Raw genomic sequence first — 9,336 nt, 5'->3', positions numbered from 1 at the left:
AGTTCATTTGTTTGGTGTGATTTAAACCTATGGAGGTCAAGTGGTTATTTTATTTGGCTTGGACAATTACTGGGGGGTAACCTCTAATCTACTAATTTCTGGCCTGGCTACTTCGTAGTGGTGTACCTCAAATACTTGCTGTTTCTTCTGGCCATGTGCTCATGGTCCATCTCCTCTTATGGCAACTTATACCTCCCCCTCTCTTGTCCTTTCTCCTCTCTCCTACTCTGCAACCCCAAATCAAAACACACCTACCTCTAATCCCTCCAGTAATTGGCTGTAGCCATTTTTATTCCACCAGTAGTTTTAAATTAAGGAGCAAGGTTTGTATGACAAAAGTTGGTAACCATGAGAATTCACTCACAGGCAACTAGATCTTTGGGTAGAGAATTTAGCATTATAATCCACAGCAACAGACCAAACCTCGACAGTCATGATATTCTTCATTATAAATGCTTACAACTAACAAGATAGGCTATCAGTGGTGATGTGACAGATTGTATTCTGTGGATGTAGATTATCATTCATTCTATCTAAAAGAAATCTGAGGGCTGGGGAGCTCAATTAGTAAAATGCTTGCTTTGTAACCATTAAGACCTGAGTTTGGATCCCTAGCCCCACGTGAAAAGCCAGAAGGTTGGCAGCATGCCACCATCATCCCAGCACTGGGGGTGGGGTGGGGGAGGTGGGAAGACACAGGCATATCCCTGGGGTTTGCTGACCAGCTAATCCAACCAATGAGAAAGCAGGTCTCAAAAAATAAGGTGGAGAGTGACTGAGGGAGATACATGACATCACATGACATCACCATCAGATCTTCACATTCACACACACAGCTCCTTCCCGGCTGCTGCTTTGGTTACCTCTTTCTACTCTGTGTACTCAGAGGGTGCCAACCTTACTTTCAGATGAGACCTGATAGGCTTACACTAGCTAGCATAATGTCTTCTCCCCGCTACCCCTAAATTAGTATAAGAATGGACATAGCACCCTTTGAACACCCTTTGAAGCAAGAGGTGTGTCTACAATTTCTTTCCAGGTACTTCCCTTCTTCAAATGTAATTGGAATTGATCCTCTTTTGTGAAAGAGGCAGTCTTCATTGGAAGAGTCAGGGAGGAGAGATCTGAGAGGATTGTAGAAAGGAGACCCATGTTCTTGATGACACCGCGAAAGGTCTGGGGACCAACGCATCCCTCAGACCAGGCACATTCTTGGAGTGTGAAATGGCTCAAACATTTCACATCAGTGTTCCCACTTCAGTGTCAGCCTTTTCAGAATGATCCTTGTGCTGCCTGTAGCCCAAAGACCCTAATGTGTGCTACAAGCTCAGAAAAGGAACCAGCTGAAAGGGAGGAAGGAAGAGGGAGGAGGAGGAGGAGAAGAGGAGGAGGAGGAGCAGGAGGAGGAGGGTGTTAATATTAACAAAGCACATCATGTGTGAGTACAAGCTGGTGGTCCTTGGTTTAGGAGGCGTGGGGAAGTTTGCTCTGACAGTTCAGTTTTTTTTTCAGGGAATTTTTGTTGAAAAATATGACTCAACAATAGATGATTCCTACAGAAAGCAAGTCAAAGTAGATTGCCAAGTGTATGCTAGAAATCCTGGACACCACAGGAGCAGAGCAGTTTACAGTGATGAAGGATTTGTATATGAAGAATGGCCAAGGGTTTGCACTAGTTTACTCAATTACAGCTCAGTCTACATTTAATTACTACAAGACTTGAGAGAATTACAGATTTTACACGTTAAAGACACAGAAGATGTCCCAATGATTTTGGTGGGCAATAAATGTGATCTGGAAGAATGAGCGGGTAGTTGGCAAAGAACAAGGCCAGAATTTAGCAAGACAGTGGTGTAAACTGTGCCTTTTTAGAATCTTCTGCAACGTCAAAGATCGACGTTAGTGAGATATTTTATGAGCTGGCCAGACAGATAAATAGAAAAACACCAGCGGAAAAGAAGAAGCCTAGAAAGAAATCGCGTCTGCTGCTCTAGACCAGAAGTCAGCAGCAGCTCTGAGCCAGAGTACAGAAATGAAGAACTGTTGTCTAACTGGAAAGTGCCAGCATCCCAGACTTCAGGAATGAAATCTGAAGAGGCATCTTCTGCTTTATATTATGTGAAGAATCTAGATCTTATATTGGCTTGCACAAGTTCCCTCGAGACAAAGTTGTTCTGCGTATATCTCCTGGAAGTAAGACATAGTATTTCTCCTTTGCAATAGCAGGTATTACAGATGTGAAGTAAGATACTTGACTCTAGTACAATTATGCAGAAGAGCATGGATGCATTTCAAATGTTAGGTGTTACTACTATAATCAAATGATTTCACATTGACATTTTTATCATGACTCCTCTCTGTCAAGACTGAAAAGCTAAACCATCATACTTTATATCTGTAATGATATAGATTATGAAATCTCCCCTCAAAATCATTGCAGCAGATAACGTTTTTGAGTCATTGACTTCATTTTTAGGTTTAAAAATTATGAAAATATCATCTGTCATATTCTAATTAAATATAATGAAGACAGTATACTCATATACATAAACATACCTTACAAAACTAAATTGCTTTCAGAACGGTTTTGAACTTCATTGACACACAATAAATGAAACACATGTCAGACACGCAACTTCCTACATTTTGACATAGTTGCACATAGGTTCAAATGCCAATCATCTTCAAATGCTTCCTGGGAAGCTCTGATGTCCTCATTTCACCTGACAGCCCTGATTCTCAGTCTCCAGGCAACTGCTGATCCCTTTCTGTCAGTATGAGTTACTGTGTATTCTTTCAAACTCGATGTAAAATTCTATGTATAAATATCTATGCTGCACTCTTTGAAAAGCCAACTTCTTTCACTTTTGATTAGTTTGAAATGCATCCATATTAATTTAGGTATCAGTTGATTTCTTTAATCGGTAAGTTGTATTCTACCACTATTTGTTTGTCCATTCCATTTACATATCAATGGACATTATTGCCACGAAGTCATGTCCAGTTTGGAGAAATCACAAATAATGCTATAAACATTAACACACAAGTAGGCTCGCTGGTTTCCTGTGTCAATGTTTGGCCCATCTCCAGTATTCCAGGAAGCCATGGATAATTTTCTGAAGTGGTTGCTAATCACTGGCTCATATTTCTCCTGGTGGTGTGCTGTCCATTTCTGGTTTAAATTTCATATAGCCAATCTATTTTTGAAATTCTTAGCAATTCTAAAGGTATATAACAGTCTTTCATGATTTTAATTTACATCTCTAAAAATAATTGTATATAGTTTTGTGTGATCTGTTGTCTGCATATCTTCTTTGGTAAGACATAGTTATCCAAACCTTTTGCTGTCTTGGAGATTGGGTGCTTTAAAAAAAAAAACTCCGTGGCTTAACAGTTCTTTATATATTCTGGATACAGGTCTTTTCATCAGATGAATTGCAAATATTTTCTCCAAGTCTGTGGCTTGATTTTAATTTTCTAAAAAAAATTTAAAAAAGAAAAACCAATTTGATAAAGCACACTTTATCTGTGTTTGCTTCCCTGAGTTGTGCCTTTAGTGATGTGTCTCTGAAATCTTTGCCTAATTTAAGATCTCTGAGACTCTCCTCTACATTTTTTCTTACAAGGTTTTTGATTTTTGGTTATATTTAGGAGTCTGGGTCATTTTAAGTTAGATTTGATAGATGACCAAATGATATATTTCTGGATAGTTTAACTGGAGAGATAAATTTTAAGAGAACATTGTGGCAGAGGAAGTTCAGTGGTGTCTCCAGTCACTCACTATTCTTCCTAAGCACATGGGAAGAGTACACTGCCCACTTGCTTTACTATGTTGGGAATCGAGCCAGTAAGCAGCACCCCTCCATGGTCTCTGCATCAGCTCCTGCCTGTGGTTCAACCATTTTAAACTTATTCCCATCTTGTCATGAATGAATGAGACTCAGACTATGGTTATTTTATTTGGCTTTGACAATTACTGCTGGCTGGCTCCTTCCCCAGTGGTGTACCCTAAATACTTGCTGTTTCTCCTGGCCAATGTGCTCATGGTCCATCTCCTCTCATGGCGGCTTTCTCCTCCTCTCCCTCTCTTGTCCTTCCTTTTTCTCTCTCCTCTGCAACCCCCAATCAGGAAATTCAAAACCCACCTATCTTTAATCCCTCCAATAATTGGCTGTAGCCATTTCTATTTAACTAATAGTTTTAAATTAAGGGGCAAGGCTTGTACGACAAAAGCTGGTAATAATGAGAATTCACTCATAGGTAACTAGATCTTTGGGCACAGAATTTTGCATTACAGTATATAGCAACAGATCAACCTTAATACCTGCCTCCAGGTTCCTTCCTTGTCTGAGTTCTATCCTGACTTCCTTTAATGATGAACAGCAATATGGAAGTGTAAACCAAATAAATCCTTCCCCCTCAACTTGCTTTTTGGTCCTGGTGTTTCATCACAGCAATAGAAACCCTAACTAAGGTTGGTACTAGAAGTGTGGTATTGCTGTGACAGACCTGACCATATTTTGGGGAAGACTGCTCAAGGACTTTGGGATGTTAGGTTATGAAAGACATTAAGTGTGGAGAGCTCAGTGGGATGTTCTGTGGAAGCTTGGAAGACAAGAAAACTGAGAGCAAGGGAGGAAATTGAAGCCTGGTTTGTAAAATTTTAGAGAACTTTAAAGACTATTGGGCCCCTTTGCTGTTTTGGACTGAGATTTTTTTGTCCTTCTGGTCAGCTGGGGCTGAAAAGTCAGCTGTAATTAACAAGAAACAAGCAACACTGATGTGAAACCTTTGCCTGACTGAGACAACTAATGCTGGTAGCTGGAGGTGAGAAATTAGTGGTGATTGAGAAGAGCCCAACGTCATTGGGGTGAAGGCTTCTAGGAAGTGTTTGCTCAGGGTCAGCTCACACAAGCTGTGTTCCAGAAACAGCAGAGGTTGTAGCTTGAGCTGGCAGCTGAACTAGGGAGTGTTCAAGAGTCACCCAGGGAATACTGGTTTTAAAGGCATGGAGGGGGTCATGGAAAACAACCAGGCTTGGAATTATGAGTGGTGCAGAGAGGCCATTGGTGAAGGTACAGCCTCAGTGACAGTTGAAGGCCCAGGACTGAAGGGGTCATGCAGAGAAGTTGACTCTTGGCACCATGAAGAGAGCCTATGAGAGGATATCAGTGAGAGAGAAGTCTGGTTGCAGCAGAAGACTCTAGTACCCTGGGAGGACCACCAAGAACAATAGTAGTGGAGCCATGGGAGCCTAGAAGACAGGCTGTGTGTGCTGCAGAGGGCAGAGCTGAAGGAGTAACTCAAGCTGCCTGACAGAACACAGAAGATCAAGAGTGAATCCCAGGTAATTGGGCATATAGTTAGTTATGCCATTGAAATTTGGTTTTGCTTGGTTCAGATTCTGACTGGGCCCTGGTTTTTAATCTCTATAAGAAAGAGTATTTAATTTAATTTTGAGTTTTACAGGAGCGCACAGCTGAAAGGCTTCAAGAGCTTTTAAAAGAGATTTTTAGAGAGATTGGGTATTTTAAAGAGACTGGAATTAATGTGTTTGAATTTGTAAAGACCCTGGGACTTTTAAAATCATTTATCTTTATAATGCAAGATCTTGGGGATAAAATAAGAAATGTATGGATTAATGATGTGTTTGTGTAGAGTTGACAAAGGGTCAGTTGGGCTGGCTCACTGCATGTTAACACATAAACTGGAGTAATCTGAATGGAGGTAACCTCGATGGTGGTGTGGCCTTCCTAAGATCCAGCTGTGAGGCATTTTCTTAATTAGTGATTGATGGGGTGGTCCTGGCCCATTGTGGATAGTTACATCCCTGGGCTGGTAGTCCTGGGTACTATAAGAAAGCAGATTGAACAAACCATGGGAATTAAGCCCATAAGCAGCACTCATCCGTGGTTTCTGCATCAGATGCTGCCTTCAGGTTCCTGCCCTGTTTGAGTTACTGTCCTGACTTTCTTCAATGATGAACAGCAATATGGAAGTGTAAGCCAAATAAATCCTTTTCTCCCAATTTGCTTTCTGGTCCTGGTGTTTCATCAGAGCAATAGAAACCCTAAGACACTTATACACAGGTGATATAATTGAGTCTAAATCTATATAATATTGACAGCATAGTGTACTATCTTCTAAATTTCACTATTCAACTATCTTCATAATCATACATGTTGCAGATAGCCCTGGGGCTAATTATATTGGATGTTGTAGTGGCTATTCCTGGTTGTCAACTTGACTATATTTGGAATGAACTATAATCCAGAATAGGAAGGCTCACCATTTACCCTTATCTGGAGGCTTGGAGATAGAAGTTTCTAATCTGGATCTTGGTATGGAGAACTTGAGGCATAGTGGCTATGGATTCCAGACGATTAAATCTCTGAGTTCAAGGTCATCCGAGATTAAAGGTGTGGTGGAACACACCTTTAATCTGGCTACACCTTTCATCTGGGATTAAGGGTGTGGTGGAACACACCTTTAATATGGCTACACCTTCTGCTGGAGACAATATAAGGACATTGGAAGAAGGGAGTCTAGCTCTGGTTCCTTCGCCTGCTTGCTGTGTGAGACTGAGTAACTGCTAGATCCTTGGACTTCCATTCACAGCTGTGACTGAACCATTGTTGGGAATTGGGCTGCTGACCGTAAGTCGTCAATAAATTCTTTTACTATATAGAGACTATCCATAAGTTCTGTGACTCTAGAGAACCCTGACTAATACAGATGTTAATTCTGTTGTCCTGTGAGGGGTTGCAAACAAGGAATGAGTCAGTACTCAGGTGATTTCCTGTAAACCTGCTTCCCACCTTAATGTATAAAGAAAGGCTAGAGCCGGTGAATGGGTGGAGGAAGAGGGGAAGGTGGAGCTGAAGGTTTTGGGAGAGAAAGGGGGGGACAGAGGAGGAGGAGGAGGAGGAGGAGGAGGAGGAGGAAAAGTGGAGCAGAAGCACCTGGCCTGGAGCAACCAACAGCAAGTTCTAAGGGGTCTCTTATATGGGGAAGATGGTAGTGTAGTGGTAGATCTGCCCAATCTAGGCGCACAGCATGTATTCATATTAATTGAGTTGTTTTCATTGCCTGGGTTTATTTGGGTTGGAGATTTACTGCAACACATGCATACTTTCCATATCTTTTTGGAAGGAACTCAGTTGCCAGGTGTCCAAAATAGCAGAGCCACAAAAGATTTCAGATCCTGAATTATCACACAGAAGACCATTGATTTAGTTATATACTTGTATTAGTCAGGGCTCTCTGGAATCACAGAATGTTTGGAATGTCTTTCTATATTGAGGGAATTTGTTATGATGACTTATAGTCTGTAGTCTGACTCTCCAACAATGGACAGCTGTGAATCGAAAATCCAAGAATCTAGTAGTTGCTCAGTCCCACAAGGCTAGTTGTTTTATCTGGTCTTCTGTAGAAGTAGATCCCAACAGATGTGCTGGCAAGTACATGCAAGCAGGCAAAGAAGAGTGAATCTTCCTTCTTCCAATGTCCTTATGTAGGTCTCCAGCAGAAGGTGTGGCCCAGATTAAAGGTGTGTACTATCTTTCCTGGGTATAAGCCTTTCATGGTCACTGTGCCTCAAGATCTCCATGCCAAGATCCAGGTCAGAAACTTGTGTCTTCCAGCTTCAAGATCTGTATCCCAGGTGAACCCTCCAATTCTGGATTGTAGTTCATTTCAGATATATTCACGTTGACAACTAGGAATAGCCACTACAATACTGCAGCAAAATAAACAACCCCAAACCTGAGTTGTTCAAATAACAATGTTTCATTATCTCATTGATTATGAGTTGACTGGGCTCAGCTGACGGTTTTTTGTTTAAGATTTGCTTACATAAATACTGTCATTTCTTGCCTGGGACGATAGCTGACCATCTGATGCTTCTGCTGGAAATAACTAAGAGGACAGTTGTATCCTGGGAGCTTATCTGGATTCACCAAATAGTATATTGACACTTGGTCTCTACATGTGGCCCCAAAATCTCAGCCTAGTGATTATGTTTCTAGAGAAGGCATCCCATTCACACACACACACACACACACACACACACACACACACACACACTCACACGTTCATACTTGCACTTGCAAAACCAACTATTTAAAGACTATACCTGATTAGTTCAATATTCTACTATATTCAGTTGATCAAAGTGGGTCACAGGACTTTTTTTTTTTTTTTTACTAAGTACATTAATAATGATAGTGTGTAATCTTGACTTACTATCATAAATTATTTTATCACTTCTTGGAAATGGGTAAATTCTGTAATTCATTAACTTTATTTGCTAACCTTCCTCCCAACACTACATTTCAAATTTTATAAGACATTACACTTGCTGTTTTGAACAGCCAATATTTATCTCACTTTGCTCTTTCTAGGAGTACTTTTCAGCACTTTTTACACTCTCATATTCTCATCTGTCAGTATTTTCTTTCCACTCAAACAACCCTGAGGTTTCTTTTGACATGAATTTGCTGGAAATAATTTATATTACTCAGAAGATGTCTTTTTTTTTTAATTTCTTTCTCTTTTTTCTTTCCTTTCTTTCTTGTCTTCCCTCCTTACCTGCTGTAGTGGCTATTCCTGGTTGTCAACTTGACTATATCTAGAATGAACTACAGTCCAGAATTGGAAGGCTCACCAGTGACCCTAATCTGGAGGCTGGGATATAGAAGTTTCTGACCTGGATCTGGGTATGGAGATCTTGAGGCATAGTGGCTATGGATTCCAGAAGATTAAGGCAGGGAGATCATACTTACCTGGCAGGGGAGATACCATGATCACGAAGGTGGTTTTCCCAGGGCGAGTCTTATCCATTGCACTCTGGATGTGCTGACCCCTGCGATTTCCCCAAATGCGGGAAACTCGACTGCATAATTTGTGGTAGTGGGGGACTGCGTTTGCGCTCTCCCCTTAAAAAAAAAAAAAAAAGACAGGGAGATCTCCGAGTTCAAGGTGTGGTGGCACACACCTTTAATCTGGGCTACACCTTCTGATGGAGACCCATTTAAGGACATTGGAAGAAGGGAGTCTCACTCTCCTTCGCCTGCTTGCCATGTGGGACTGAGCAACTGCTAGATCCTTGGACTTCCATTCACAGCTGCTACTGACCATTGTTGGGGATTGGACTGTAGACTGTAAGTCATCAATAAATTCCTTTACTATATAGAGACTACCCATAAGTTCTGCGACTCTAGAGAACCCTGACTAATACACCTCCCTCCCTCCTTCTCTCCCTCTTCCTCTCCCTCCATCTTTCTTTTCCTTTCTTTCTTTCTTTCTTTCTTTCTTTCTTTCTTTCTTTCTTTCTTT

At 41.1% G+C, this 9,336-nt stretch overlaps 1 non-coding gene and 1 pseudogene across 1 annotated transcript; both read left to right on the top strand.

The window, feature by feature from the left end:
• The first annotated feature begins 1,434 nt into the window (after positions 1-1,434).
• On the top strand, positions 1,435-1,994 carry LOC110290096 (ras-related protein Rap-1A pseudogene; annotated as a pseudogene).
• Positions 1,995-8,775: 6,781 nt separating this feature from the next.
• LOC115030496 (U1 spliceosomal RNA) lies at positions 8,776-8,939 on the top strand. The gene has a single exon (XR_003836090.1). It is a non-coding gene; the product is annotated as a U1 spliceosomal RNA (small nuclear RNA).
• Positions 8,940-9,336: the final 397 nt, after the last annotated feature.

This window comes from Mus caroli, unplaced genomic scaffold, assembly GCF_978045245.1.
Source record: "Mus caroli unplaced genomic scaffold, Mus_caroli_1 scaffold_2, whole genome shotgun sequence".
NCBI classification, from domain to species: domain Eukaryota; kingdom Metazoa; phylum Chordata; class Mammalia; order Rodentia; family Muridae; genus Mus; species Mus caroli.
Note: the sequence above shows the minus strand (reverse complement) of the source record. Positions and strands in the feature narration are given on the sequence as shown.